We start from the raw sequence: 15,496 nt of genomic DNA on the forward strand, positions 1-15,496 counted from the left end.
TTCTTGTACTTGAATGCCAGTGTCTTTAAGTTTGGAAAGTTCTCTGATATTATCCCTTTGATTAGACTTTCTACCCCTATCTTTTTCTCTATCTTCTCTTTAAGTCAATAACTCTTAGATTTGCCCTTTTGAGGCTATTTTCTAGGTCCCGTGGGCGTGTTTTTTGTTTTTTATTGTTTTTCGTTTTATATCTTCTGACTGGGTATTTTCAGCCAGAGAGTTTGAATAACCTGCTTTCAACCTCACTAATTTTTTCTTCTGCTTGATCAATTCTGCTAGTAAGTGTCTCTGATGCATTCTTCAGCACATTAATTGCATTTTTGACTCTAGCATTTCTGCTTGATTCTTTTAAATTATTTTAATCTTTTGGTTAAATTTATCTCAGAGAATTCTGAATTCCTTCTCTGTGTCATCTGCAATTTTTTTGAGTTTGCCCAACACAGGTATTTTTAATTCCCTGACTGAAAAGTCACATGTCTTTCTTTCTCCAGCATTGTCCCTGGTGCCTTATTTAGTTTGTTTGGTGAGGTCATGTTTTCCTAGATGATCTTGATGCTTGTAGATATTTGTTGGTGTCTGGGCATGGAAGAGTTATATCTTTATTGTAGTTTTTACATTCTGGGCTTGTTTGTGCCCATCCTTCTTCAGAAGGCTTTTCAGATATTCAAAGAGACTTGGAACCCAAGCCAATATAACTGTGAGTTTTTGCAGACTCAAAGAGGTACTGCCTTGGTGGTCTTGGATAAGACCTGGAAGAATTCTCTGAATTACCAGGCAGATTATTGTTCTTTTCCCTTACTTTCTCTCAAGCAAATGGAGTCTCTGCCTCTGTTCTGATCCATATGGAACTGGAGGTGGAGGTGTGGTGATGCAAACATCCCTGTGGCTATCACCACTGGGACTGTGCTGGGTCAGACCTTAAGCCAGCACAGCACTGGGTCTTGTCCAAGGCCCACTGTAATCATTACCTGTCTACCCATCATGTGCACTCAAGACCTGAAGGCTCTATAATCAGCAGGTGGTGAAGCCAGCCAGGTTTATGTTCTTCCTTTCAGGGCAGCAAGTTCCCCAGACCTTGGCTGGGCTACATACGTTATCTGGGAGCCAGGAATTAAGAGCCAAAAATGTTAGAAATTTGCCCTATAGTCTATCATACTATAGTTACACTAACACTCAAACCACAATATAAAGTCCTTCCCACTCTTCCTTTCCCTTTCCACAGGCAGAGGAGCCTCTCCAAGTAGGCACCAAAAGCATAGGCCCCTTGTGGCAGGGTGGTTTTTCCAGGCTACCACCAATGTTCACTTAAAATCCAAGAGCCCTTCAGTCAGCTTGTGGTGAACACTGTCAGGCCTGGGACTCACCCTTCAGGGAACTGGACTCCTCACTAGCCCAGGGAAGGCCCAGAAATGCTGTCCAAGAGCCTAAGCCTAGACTTGGGGATTCCAAAGTCCTACTTGTTGCTTTACCCCACTGGGGCCAAGCTGGTACCTAAGGTACCAGCCTTTACTTTTCCCTCTGTTTTTTCCAAACTGAAAGAGTCACTGTAGCCACCACCACTGGCAATGTGCTGAGTCACATCTGTAGTTAGCATGTCTCAGAGCCCAAGGCCTGTGATATGCTACCTGGCTATCACTGATGGTTATTTACAACCCAAGGGCTCTTTAGTCAACAAGCAATGAATAATGCCAGGAATGGGTCCTCCCTTCAAGGCAGCAAGTTCCTTTTTGGCCCAGAATGTGTCTAGAAATGTCTTTGGAGAGCTAGGACTTGAAATGGGGGCCTCATAACTCTGCCTATGCCCTATCCTACTGCAGCTGAGCTAGCATCCAAAATGCAAGACAAAGTTTTCTTTACTCTTTGCCTTCCATCCTTTAAGCAGAAGAAAAGAGACACTGTTGTGGCTGTGAGCCACGCTGCCTGGGTTTGGGGGATGGACGGCACAAGCATTCCTTTAGCTGCCCTGGCTGGTGTCTCCCTAGGTCACCTGCCACCCTAGTCCTCTGGCTCTGAGCCAAGCCCAGCACTAGGGGTTGCCTAGGAATTGTAGTCCTTGTGCCCTAGATTGCCTTTCAAGTTTACCTAGGACCCCAGGGCACTTTGGTCTGCCGTGGTGAGGCTGGCTAAGAAACTCGAGTTCTGATTGCTGAAATGCGCAATTCCCCCCTAGCTAGCTCTGGTACAAATACTCCCTTTTTGCACAGGCACTGGCTGAGCCCAGAACATCTTTACTCTCTGCTACATCAGGTCAGCACTGAGTTCAATGTAATGTTCCCCAGTCACTGCACCATCCCTCTCTCAAGTGCACAGACTCTCTGTGCTGCACAGCTGCTGCCAGGGTATAGGGGAACAGTGGCTTTGGTGATTCACAATGGTTTCTCTGACCTTCCTCTTTCAATGATATGAAGTTAAAACTAGGTACTGTGATTGCTCACCTGATTTTTGGTTCTTGTGATGGTACTTTTCTGTGCACAGATAGTTGTTAAAATTTAGTGTTCCTGTGGGCGGTACAGTGTAGGCTTCTATTCGCCATCCTAAATTATTCCACCCCTTAAATTAATTTTATGTGTAAATGTCTTCTAGTTATCACATGTCATTTACTATCAGTATTTCTATATTTTCTGATCTTTTGTTTCATTTTGGGGGTGTAACTTGAAAGAAAAATATGTTAATCATTATAATTGTAAATTTGTATATATCTGAGAATCTCTTTGTGTTGCTTAATGTAAAATTGTGGGTAAGACCCTTTTATAAGATTGTTGCCACTTCATGATACTCCAGCATTTAATGTAAAAAAAATGTCTAATAGGTAAATTTTTTGTCTTAATGATTTTAGGAATTTTTTTACTTAAACCTTAATTTTCATTAAAGTCTAGGTTTATTTTCTTTTTATTAAATTTATCAATTCATGGTATGGTATTTTAATCTGTATAATGAGAACTTTCTTATATTAAGAAAATTTTCTTCTTTTATATCTTTGTTCAGTCTGTTCCATTTGTCTTTATATGTACTGATTAGTTTTCCTTTGTCAATTTTCTTGTCTGTAATCTTCACTCTTGTTGATTTAATTTACTTGCCTATTTTACCATTCATAGAATGCTTCTTAGTTCTGCCTTCTATATCGATTTTGCTTTTACTAGGTTAATTCTAATTTTCACTATTCATATGTTAATTTTAAAGCTAATGCTACATTTATTTATGTTTATTCAAAGTATTCTGCTTTTCTGTAGCTTTATGAACATTTTTTGTGCCTCTTAACCCCCTTTATTTTCATTTCAGTTGGTTGTCTTCTCACCTTATCTCTTGTTTCACAGATCTCTTGTATTCCTGAATTTCCTTGAGTATATTAAGCAGAGCCTATTTAAACTTGACCTGAGTTACTTATAATTAATTATTTCTATAACATAACTCTCTACCATGTCTTATTTTATATTATTGTTATTATTTTAAGGTTAATAATTCTAGGATAAGAAGCTATCCGAAGTTTGGATTTGCCCCCAAAAGAGTATTAGTGAGGTTTCCTTGGATTCCCTTGCCATTTTCTGGGTTGTGTTTGAATTCTTCTCTCATCTCTTAAGGTGAGGTTCTGGTTGATTTAAGTTTATATCATCAGTTCAGTGATTTAGCACCTTTAAGGAAGTGAAAGAATCATGGATTGACCAGGATATGTGCTTCCTTCTCCATGTTTGGTGACACCTTCTATGGTGGGGCCAACTCTTGATATCTACTTTTACCTGTCCTCCACTTCAGTTGCAGGTGGAGATGTGTTTACCTGCTGGATACCGATGCCTCTAGCATCAGGGAGAAGTTGAGCCCTGGAGGAAACTTTGCCTCTAAGTTTGTGTTCTGGAAAGTCCACTCCTGTCCTTGCCCACAGTGCTGCTTTGGAAAGGCTACTAATTGGTGGGGATAAAGGAGATTCCCGTTAGAAATTTCTTAATCTGTCCTATGACTAGATCACCATAGTACTTATCATCCAAATCAGGATAATTATGAGAACAGAAGAGGGCTCAATTATTGACAATTGGTGCAAACTAAGACTGTCTTAGTCAACCAGATCATGTGGTCACCCTAGTTATGACCTATCATTATTTAAGCAATGACCCCTTCAAATTAAGGAAGATTAGTAGAGCTGTGTGAAGTTACTCTTTGTCACTAATATACAATCTGATGATAATTTTAATAAAAATAATAATAGTTGTACTAATAGATAAACACGTATTGAAAAATTACCATTATGATAATTTATTCCAGGGTTCCAGAAGGAAAATTCATATCTACATATAGATTTTTAACTCTGTTCTTCTTAATTTCCCAGGAATCTTTTACCACTCATCCCCAATATTTGAGATTTACTGACATTATTGAAAGAGTGAAGACAGGTGTCACTGATTGCCTCTTCCCTGAATTTTGTCCTCCCTCCCATCTCACTTCTACTCTGCAAAGATGTTCTTTGGTTACTTCACATGTTTAGTTTGTTCTTAAAAAGGTAGTAAACTCCAAAAGGAAAAATCTTGTCTCCTAACTCTTTGGTATTCCTCATAGCTTCTGATTTGTACTACCCACCCCTCCCCAATACTTCCTGCCCCAGGCTGAGTTTTCCTGGAATGGTGTCTAATTCTGTAGGTGGGTATGTTTTCCTAGAACAAACATTTTGAACCTACCTTCTTCATCTCAATTGTCATTAAAGTTTAGCTTCTGATCCAATATTGCTGTAATAGTTGGATTGTATTCAAATTTTAATTTCATATTTTATTTCAAGAAGTGTATTAAACAATTGGCTTTCATTATATATTTTTCCCTTCTTTAACTGGAGTGAAGTTCAAAGTGTTTTAAGACAAACTCTAAATCTAAATAGAGTATTTATGATGACATAATTTAATACAAATAGAAATCAATTGTGAATTGCTGAATTGTAAACTGAGAGGAGCCAGTCATTAATGAATGACTTAGCAATATATTAACTTAGTAATATATTAACCCTTAACAATATATTAACTTGTTGAATACCTAGATCTCCATTCCTTTCCTTCTTTTTTTAACTGTACAATTACTATGTGATGATAACTAAAGTACATTAGATTTCTAAATTTCTGCTTCAAAAGAAAGTTTAAATATTTAGCTGTTTCCTTAGGTGAGGAAAGATGTGGCATATATTATTTTCATACACTTAAAATGGAAAGTGGGAAGTAGAATTTTAAAAGGTTTATCCTAGTTAAATATAAGCCTTGGCCTTTTTAATATATGTATATATGTATGTGTATATATTTAGGTAAAAAAATATGATATGTGTGAATATATATATATCATATATATGTGTGTGTATATATATTATATACACACAATATATATATTATATACACACACATATATATATAAAATATATACACATACATTATATATATACTTTTAACCAAGAACCTAGAGAAAAATCTAAGATTCCTAGTTCAGCATACCATTTTTTCAGACTTAAATGATTAACTTACACCTCCATTCTGCACTAGATAAGCTAATCAAAATTGCTCTAATTTTTGTGTTATTACATTTCTTAACTAGAAAAGAGGAAAATAGCAAGAAGAAGATAGTCACTTTTCTTAGCGATTATAAATTCCTCAAAGGCAATACATAACTCTTAAACTTCTTGGTATCCTTTTAACCGCTTACATAGTACCTAGCATGATTCCTGGGTAATGGTCCATGCTTACTATGAATTTGTTAACTTGAACTGAATTTTAATTATTCTTTTTTTTTTCTTTTTAAGACAGAGCCTTGCTCTGTCACCCAGGCTGGAGCCAGTGGCACGATCTTGGCTCACTGCAACCTCTGCCTCTGGGGTTCATGCAATTCCCCGCCTCAGCCTCCCGAATAGCTGGGATTACAGGCGCCCACCACCATGTCCAGCTAATTTTTTTTATATTTTTAGTAAAGACAGGATTTTGCCATATTGGCCAGGCTGGTCTCAAACTCCTGACCTCAGGTGAGCTGCCCACCTCGGCCTCCCAAAGTGCTGGGATTACAGCCGTGAGCCACCGCACCCACCCTGAATTTTAATGATTCTTTTTAGCAAACTTGAAACATACTGTTCATAAGAACTTTGAAGAAGCTTCTCATCTCAAGAGCTTTCTTATTTCAGGTTCAGCTCATGATTAGCTTTTTCTTTTTTATAAAATTATCACATTTAATGTTAGGATGTCCTTTAATTAAAAATTTAAAAATCAGATTACCTTGTCTTTCTTAGTTGTATGTCTTTCTTTCTAGCTAGATAATATATATTATCTGGATTTTTTAGCTCTACTATGTGTTATCTAGATCTGGCTTTCTGAAAAGATATAAAGATATGTAGGTAATAAAATCTTACCTGAAGGATTTTGTTCGGCCAACACTTCCACGACAAATTTCTCACCTTAAAATATTTCTGGGTGGACCTTTGTTTTCTCTCTATGTGAAGTGGGCTTAGTAAATTACCATTGAAGGAACTGGTAAAAGATCATCTGCAAAGCCTGATAATTCATTGTTCAGTACATTCCATATTGTGAAGATCTTAGAATTGCATTTCCATGCAAAGATAACAGCAACATCAATTTTATTCTTCCTAGCATATGGGGCAGAGTAGTTGCCATGTAAGAAGAGAGTGTATGGAGTTTCTAAGATCATATTTAACATTTCCAGAGAGAGAAAAAAGATAAAGATAAGAAATTTGAGCAGAGCAGCTGTAGTCTTAAGTCTTGGATTAGATTAGGTTTCCTGGACTGTTGGAGAGTAAGTTTTTCTCTGTACCTGGTAGAGACTACACAGTTATTAAAATTCATGCATTGGCCAGGTGCAGTGGCTCACACCTGTAATCCCAGCAAATTGGGAGGCTGAGGAGGGCAGATCATGAGGTCAGGAGATTGAGACCATCCTGGGCCAACATGGTGAAACCCCATCTCTACTAAAATATAAAAAATTAGCTGGGCGTGGTGGCACATGCCTGTAGTCTCAGCTACTCGGGAGGCTGAGGCAGGGGAGTTGTTTGAACCTGGGAGGTGAAGGTTGCAGTGAGCTGAGATCATGCCACCGCACTCCAGCCTGGTGCCAGAGCAAGACTCCATCAAAAAAAAAAGAAAAGAAAAGAAAAGAAAAGATTTATGTATCTAAAATTCCCTCGTTGAGAAAATATCTCACAGGGAAGTGGCAAAATATTAGTTTTCAGATGTTGCATTGCATGTTATAAGATCCCCGTATAAATGAGGATGTGGTACTATTATGGCTATGCAAAGGTAAAAATATCATTCCTGCATTGCATATTTCCCTGAACTGTACACATATTTTACTGTGCAAAGTCTCCAAACACAACTTCAACAACGCCTTGTGAGGGAAGGAGTACTGGTCTTAGAACTGTGGGATTAGTGGAATTTTAGGCAAATTTTGTTCTCCATCACTGCTTTGTCCTAGCTGCCAGAAGGGCTAATAATGTCTAGCTCACAGGATTGTTGTAAGAAAAAAATGAAATGATGTTTACTTTTAAAAGAAACGGCACACAGTAGAGTGTTCTACAGATATGGGTGTCTATTGTCGTGCTATTACTTTATTCTTCCCTAGGTTCAAGCCTCCACTTTTTGCTTCTCTCTATTGTTTTGGATTATATTATATGACTCAGCAACAAACTCAAGAAATAGTTATTTATCGGACTGATTATAGGTCTTTGAGATATGAAGTTATCATCCCTGAGGTACAAATGGTGACAACGATATGAGTAAAATGTGTCCATGATTCTATCCTTGCCCTGGATCCAATCATGCTCTCTTGCTTTCTCATGGTATTCTGTAGGACTGTATAAATGACCATGGTGACATTCTCCTGGAAGTCCATTAGATATGGAACACAAGGAATATAACTTAGGATCTTAGCCTTATGCCCATTTTCTTGGTTTCCCCAAAACTGCAGTAGGCTGGGGTTTTTATTAAAAGAAACAAGGATCTTTACACATCTGCTTTACAGAGCTAACTCCCTTATGTGAAGGCTGTCCTGACAATTGAAATTAGGGAGAGCTGGTTCTAGACTGCATTTCTACAAAGTGCTGTTTAGGTGGGTACCAGGATTCAACTGTTTTTCCTTTGTTTACTAATTGGCTTAGACCTCTCCCATTTTCAGCCTTTCCCAATGTTCTATGCTTTTACCTGTTTCAAAAAAGTAACTATGTTTTAAATAAACACTCTCAGTCCACTATGAAGATTCTATTTCTATGCTCTGAGAGGTGAGCTGAATTTGTTTTAGCGTGACTATTAAAAATGTCAGATTACTAATGCATTTCAAATCATAGTCCCTTATAAATGCTTATGGCACATAGTAGGCTCTCAATCAGTGTTTTAAATGTGTACATGGATGAGGAAGCGATGACTAGAGCTGATTTCCAGTATCTGGGAGAGTAGCTGCTATTTTACATATTTCCTTCTGCTGCAGCGTCTCCACAGCTAGTCTCTAGGTTTTCTTAGCTCATTCCCACCTTTGCAGGTCCTAGTGCATTCTGCTTGCATACTCATGACCCCAGTGCCTTATCACATACAGTTAGCCCAGCAGAAGGAATTTCAGTTCAGCCTCCAGAAACAATGTCCAAGGGACCACTGTTTATGTGTGTTCCAAAGATGGAAATGATTATCATGAAAGACGTAAGAAGGATTATGTCAGGAATTCTCTCCAGATCTGCACACTTAGCAAGCCATCCTGTTTTGCATTACAGAATCACATTATGTTCTGCAGTTCCTCTGTGGCTGTTTGGTGTCAGTCATGGATTTGTGAGAGATTGGGGTCAAAGTCAGCAGTGTTTACAAACACAGGAGGAATGTTAGCAAGAGATGGCCAAATCCAAATATGATCTTTATGATTCTCTACAAGGCTAGTCATTTGACCTATAAACAGAAAACATGGTTTCTGGCTATGCAAGGTGTTCCCTGCACTCATACCTTTAAATAGTGTAACCAAATCAAATCACTCGTCTGCACTTCAAGTGCTGGCAAGCCAGCCCTTTTCTGACGCCCGAGTTTCTGCCTAATATCTGGTATACTCTTCTATAAACTAAAGTTTAAAAGGAACCATAAGAGCTTGAAAAGATCTATGGGTTCATGATGAATTAAGAACTTGGAAATAATGACAAGCCATTTGAATTGGACTAGTGGAGTTTTCATGCAGCTTCAGTCTCAAGAGTCAGTAGTTAGTGAAAAGCAGACAATAGTATAGTATCCAGAGTCAGAGCTTAATAATTCGGTTTCCTTTCTGAGGGTACCATGCTCGGGTAAAGTTCACTACTGAGTTTTTCTTCCACTTTTCAGACAAGGCCCCTCTCATGATTCTCATGGGGAGTTTTGGGGCAATTACCTCTTGCCAATCCGAGTAGGTTCAGAAGGAGTGAGAAACAGTGGTAGTCTTCTTGCTGGTGAGGGATGGAGTTGAGTGTCTCTCTTTTCATCTTATAACCCACCAGAGTAGCTTGGGGGTGAATCTGGGACTCTGTAGAAATTTATGGGCATGTGATCAAGTCTACATTCAAAGAACCAGGATGCCCTTTACAACAGTTTTCTTGAGACCACTTTTGCAGTTTCCAACCTGGGTTGTATTTTGGATCATGGAAGGGGAGCCCAAGGAGGGATCACGATTACATTGCACGCTTCCTGCCTCTCTTCCAAAAATGAGTAAAGTGCGACAGTTTTGGCATTACAGAACTGAATTTTGAGTCATATGACTGTAACTCAACCTCTGTAGCACCACTAAAATGTTAAACTGAGATTCCCATTGGGCAGAAGACTGACAGAGATGTGACCCTGGACAAAAAGCTTTTGGAGCAATTCACATCCTTAAAGGAGTCCTGAGACCTGTGTCCAAGATGGGTCTAAGTTTTATGTCTTGGAACTTGGGAGTGAGTGTCCCACAGCTGGATGTATATGGTTGAATCAACTGGTTCACCTCAAGATGCTTCCTTAAATTTCTCTTGGTGTTCTCTCTTAACCACTTAAACCTATTTCTGACTGTTTCTGACAACTGTCACTAATAGGGGGAGCATAGGGAGAGAAGCAAAGAGCCGGAGAGGAAAAGAGGACACAGCCGCTGTATCCTGTCTAAGAGAGGATTCAGTCTGAAGGCTGTAGCAATTATATTCCACTCTTCTCCATGTGGATTTCTGTATCACTTTGACTTAAGCCAAAAGGAAAAAAAAATCAAAGAATGGAATAAAATTACTGTGTGCAAAACTTTCCAATTTGGGGAAGGAAGAGACCAGATGAACATATGCTTCAGAAAATCATTCCTGGACAGGCACAGATGTGATAAGATCCAAGTCAAAGAGATCATCTAGAGTGCACCAAGGACTTAGGGGAAAAAATTTATTTTATAGGGTCTTTGGGAAGGAACCTGTAAAGAAGTAATTAGTCACACCTTGGGAGTGGGGGGGAAGAGTTACCGTAGCATGATTTAACTCTGTAGAGTTCACATTTTTTTGCTCCTTCTTTTTCTAAAGGGTTGTTCAGCTCTTAAAGATCTTTCTCTCAGAGGCATCTATCTCAGCCTTTCTGGGTGCAGACCACTTAGGAGCAGAAGCTCCTTGTGCCTTTTCTTTTCAGCACTAGGTAAGATGGAGGATTCTCTCGCTGGAGTAAGAGGTTCTTCTTAACTCAGAGACCCTAAAGAGGCAATATTTAAATATTAAAATGGATGGAAATGCCAACAAAGTTTGCTCTGAAGACTTCTTGGTGCTGGCAACAGAGCTTGGAAACTCCATCCAGTAGGAGAAATGATGAATCTTGCCCCCAAATCATATATATGCCACAGGATTTTTGGAGAGAGGCATAAATGGGAAATAAGGACAAAGGGGTGTTAAATCCACCGCTGAGTCATACATTCAGGTATACATTTAGGTTAAATTTTAGTTATTTTTAGTGGTTTGCGGTTTGAAAAATGTTTGGTATTTGTAAATAATGTTTTTGGATTCCAACATTTCTCAAAAGCCATTCTTATTGTGCTATATGTTGGATCCCAAAAGCATCTATATTATATTTCACCAAGTCAGGTACCTGAAATAACTGGTGGGTGAAGCCTGCACTCTGAAATCCCCAAGAAGGTATATTTGGGAATTTTTCTCTCCCTAGTTATTACAACTAATTTTCCCATCAAATCCTAGCGGACTGCTTTGAACCCCTGTAACACTCTGAAGGCAGAAGTGTATTTTAACTCATTCACGCTGGTGCTAATCTCCTCAGTGATTTATGAGGTCTTTAAAGCTTTAATTCTCTGTCTGTCAAGAGTCTTCCTTGGTAGTGAGTTGACAGTTTAAATTAGTGTTTAGACATGGCTTTCATAATGTCAGTTTTGTTTTGTCTCAGCAGCGTTTTGGAATTCCTTCCATTGTACCTCAAGTGACTCATGACAATAAATGACTCTCCTTCTCTTTTGTTCTTAATCAAGGAAGAATGGAGTGAACCACATAATGTTTGTTAAAGAGCAACCTTAATTAGTTCTCAGCTGTAGCCAGAGATGCTTGTCTTGTCTCTTTAGCATATAAATGTAGGACACGGATGCGTTCAGGTGAATAAATACTGGGTTTCCTAAAAAGCCTCCTCTGGTTCTCTTCCAATAATGAAGAGCAATTGCAGTAGAAACATTTTAAAGTCTTCTCCTCAAACTGGGAAGTAAGAGACCCCAGCTAGCTTCCAAGAGTTGTATTTGTTTTAGGTTTTGCAATGGCCTTTTGGAATCCAATGAATAAATCTCCAAGTATAAGAAGGTCTCCTGAAAGGAGTATCCCTATTCACCCTAAGCACTCCCTACCCTTTGGGGAATAGTGCCAGGTTACAGCAGAGGCCAGGGATGCCTTTCCTGCCGAGCTACCTCCTTCCAAATTTTGAATGTAAGAGTAAACCCCAGATCCTTGGGGGTCCATGTTTGTTTACTCTCAACAACGTTTGGCTTCCTAAGGAAAATGGTGAAAGAAAGTATAAAATTCCATCTTAAAAAAACCCCTCAAGTATTCTTGGACATCAAACAACTCTTACAACACAGTCCTTTGATGAGTTCAGTGTAAATGAATCAGAAACATATGGATAGTGTTTATGCTCAAATGCACATGCATTTAAAAACTCTGAGTGAAATTAGTTTAGTGAGCTATGTTTGGGTCATTTCCAGGATCCAAGAATTTGGAAAATCAATTCTCATGAGTAAAGATGTGGAAGAAATGGTTGAGCACCCCTTGAACTGAAAAATGGGCACGTTCAGCAGCCCATGCTGTGTTGTGTATCATAAACACGGTAGCAGAGGGCACAGATCTTGCGACAGCTCCAAGCCAGGAGGGATTGGGCTACTGATGTGGAAAAAGTTTCTGTATCTCATTACCAGCTGTCAGTACCTGTGCAAGAGAGTTCCACACTTGACAAACATGGCCCACCAGCCTCATTAGATTAGTGCAGTCATTGGACACTTTTGTAAATTATATTTTGTACTTAGGACATTGGAACCCATTGGCTAAATGACCTACCCTTGGTATAATCATTGTTTGCCTTTCACTTTGAGGAGGGTGGAAATAGCCAGTCATACCACAGATATGGAAAACAATCACATGCCTTATCTCTGGTTATATATAAAAAAGGTATGTGAGCTATAAAAAAAATATCCATTCAGTATTACGTGGCCCTAAAGCCTTAACATTTCTCACTGTTAGTCGGACCAAAAGGTATTGAATTTTTGAATTATCTTCTTTTCCCTAAAATGTGTGTAATTGCTTATTGAAGAGGAAGAAGGAGCAAGGGATAGAAGCTATGGTATTTTGATACATCAGATTAAATGTGTAGCAATCTCATGGCTGGGCCTAGACCATCAACTATTGTTTTAGTGGTCTTTATAGTGATAAGATGCTGGGTGTGAAGGTTAAGGAAGCTTTCTCTTGATGTCCAATCACAGAATAACAGGAGTAATGTCGTTCTTTGATTATGATCAGTTTACTAAAAATGCTAAGTATCTACCACTGTGTCAACAACACAGCACAAGATGATGAAAGTAATTAAAAAAATGTAAGTAACACAGAGCTTCTGCCTTCAAAGAATGTAAACTTGAGTTGAGGTTACAAAATATGTAAAATAAAATAATAGCACTAGAGATGTCATAGTAAAGGTGTTTTATTGCTAAACTAGTGACATAAGCCATTGTTTTATGAGTTGTGGGATTTAAGGTGGAGTTAAATGGAATAGTAAAAAGACCATGAGATACTTGAACATTGCTGGAAATGTACAAAATAGAGAACATTCTATTTTCTAGATCTCTTCTAAAAGAGTACTGCATGGGTTGAGATTCCTTGATAAGCTTCTGTAGTGGTAGGTAAAGCGAGAGGGTGGAGAAAGAGTTAAAAATCCCAGCTCTGCCATGAATGAATGGCATGACTGTCCAAGCTGATTGTTCTGAGCTGGTGTCACTAAGATGGAGATATTAATATTAATATCTATCTACATTTATTCATTCAACAGTTCTTTGAGTGATTATGATATGCCAGGCACTATAAAGAGAAAGTGAACTATGGATATACACAAAGCACTGGTGCTAAACCTGGTAGGTCTGGTGCAGGCAGTGGGGTTGTGTAAGATTGAAATGGGAGTGGGGTAAACTAATGTTAAACTACATAATTTCTACTTTGGCTCATGGAATTATTCACATAACCTAAAAAATGTTTTAAAACCAAATATCAAATATCATTTTTCCCCCATGCATACTGTAAACACTGCTTTGTCTTTCTCTTCTCTCTCCTCTCTCAGGCCTTTGTTTGGAAAGAGAGAAATAGGTAGTGCGACTGATTGTAATAGCTTGTTTTTATTCACAAGCTTTGTCCAGTTCTTCTCAAAGCATCCCTGACATAAATATAGCTTTATAGGATGTCTGCTAACTCCTTCGCTTGCTGCTCCACCCTCAACACAATGTATGAGGATGTATTACATCTCTCTAGGTGTGAATGTCTCCATCTGTCACATGAGGATAATAATACTGACTAATAAATAAAGCACTCAGAGAGTCTCATGAAAGATACAAAGTCATATTATATGCTAAAAAACCCTATGGCTCATGGTCCCTTTGCCCTATAGATATTTATGAAATTGTATTCTCTTAATTACCTCTTACACTTTATTAGTTTGATCTTTGTGAGACATCTTCTACCCTGTGGTACTGAAGAGATTGGGTGCAGCAAAGAGAAGAACAGTGACGCCTCTGGAAAGCTTATATTTTATCACTCTAACGAACACTGAAGCAATAATTGACAATCCAGACCTAGCATATGAGAGTGGTACAAAAAATTTTTTAAAACTGATAGATCAAGATACAGTAACCTCTATCCCTTGCTCTTTTTCCTTCCTCGATGAACAATTAAATACATTTGGACCCAAAGGTGATAATTTAAAATGAAGGCATAAGCCTGCCTAAAATGATGGTTGTAAAATTTTATTCTTAGTCTCAGAACACTTTCTTTAATCCAATATTTGAGGCCGAGTTTTGGTAAAAGGGCTTAATATTGTTGCAGGGGATGATTATAGAGCCCTCTGTGAAATATTTTTGCATACATTCCTGATCTGGAATTACACTAGTGGTCTCTGAACTTCACTGATCTACCTATCTCAGTAAAACATTTTTGCACATGCCCTCACATGTACATGATACAGCAGACACAAAAATGGAACTGTAAAAAAGTAAGATAAAGGTGAAGTAGCCCATATTTTTACATAATTTTCTAAAATTAATAGCACAAAGATATTTTCCTTCACTAATAGTTAGGTTATTAACAGTATTCTAGTTTTTTTCAGTTTTAAAATGACTTGCTGGTGGTGTTGCATCCAAACATTATTGGCTAATACCCTATGTCATTTTATATTCTTAGCACAGAGTTCAACTTTAACTTCACTAGTGCTAAGCTGGTCTAGAAATGTCTGTCTCCAGCAAGATGTGAGGATCTGGTGTAAGGCGGAAGGAATCAGCATGATATTTTATAGAGATCACACTTAATTACCATGAGTGTTAAAATGTTTTGGTCGACAATGTTGAGGGCCTATGAATTTTTAATTTCCAATGTATACTGTCCTTAATAATTCTACACAACTTCTAGAAAAATTTTTTAAATGTCCTTGTTTCCATCTCATAACTAAGGAATGGGGAAGCATCAGTTCTTCTGTCCTCCAGTTGTTTGTACATATTTGTATTATCAGGACTACTTTAATTTGAAACTTCATTCTAAGAATATGTTTAATTTTCTTGCTCATTTTGTGACATAGACAATATAATCTTCATATACCAAAGACAAACTCACAAGTAAGAGTTATGCCTGTAGCTTTTCTGAGTTTTGAAATTGCTTCCTCATGTTCCGTTTGTGGCACACGATCATCTAGCACATAGAGTATGCAGGCACCAGTGTCTATTCATATAAAGTGATTGATGATTATAAGATACAAAGGACAAATATAAGTTCTCATATGTTCCTTTTATGCTGAATGGATTCTGC

At 38.2% G+C, this 15,496-nt stretch overlaps 2 protein-coding genes across 2 annotated transcripts in view; both read right to left on the reverse strand.

The window, feature by feature from the left end:
- CGRRF1 (cell growth regulator with ring finger domain 1) overlaps positions 1–15,496 on the reverse strand; it is a 1,085,659-nt gene that overhangs the window by 787,901 nt on the left and 282,262 nt on the right. The gene's annotated exons all lie outside the window — the stretch shown is intronic.
- CDKN3 (cyclin dependent kinase inhibitor 3) overlaps positions 1–15,496 on the reverse strand; it is a 670,130-nt gene that overhangs the window by 654,525 nt on the left and 109 nt on the right. The window lies entirely within an intron of this gene.

Source organism: Macaca thibetana, chromosome 7 (assembly GCF_024542745.1).
Source record: "Macaca thibetana thibetana isolate TM-01 chromosome 7, ASM2454274v1, whole genome shotgun sequence".
NCBI lineage: Eukaryota > Metazoa > Chordata > Mammalia > Primates > Cercopithecidae > Macaca > Macaca thibetana.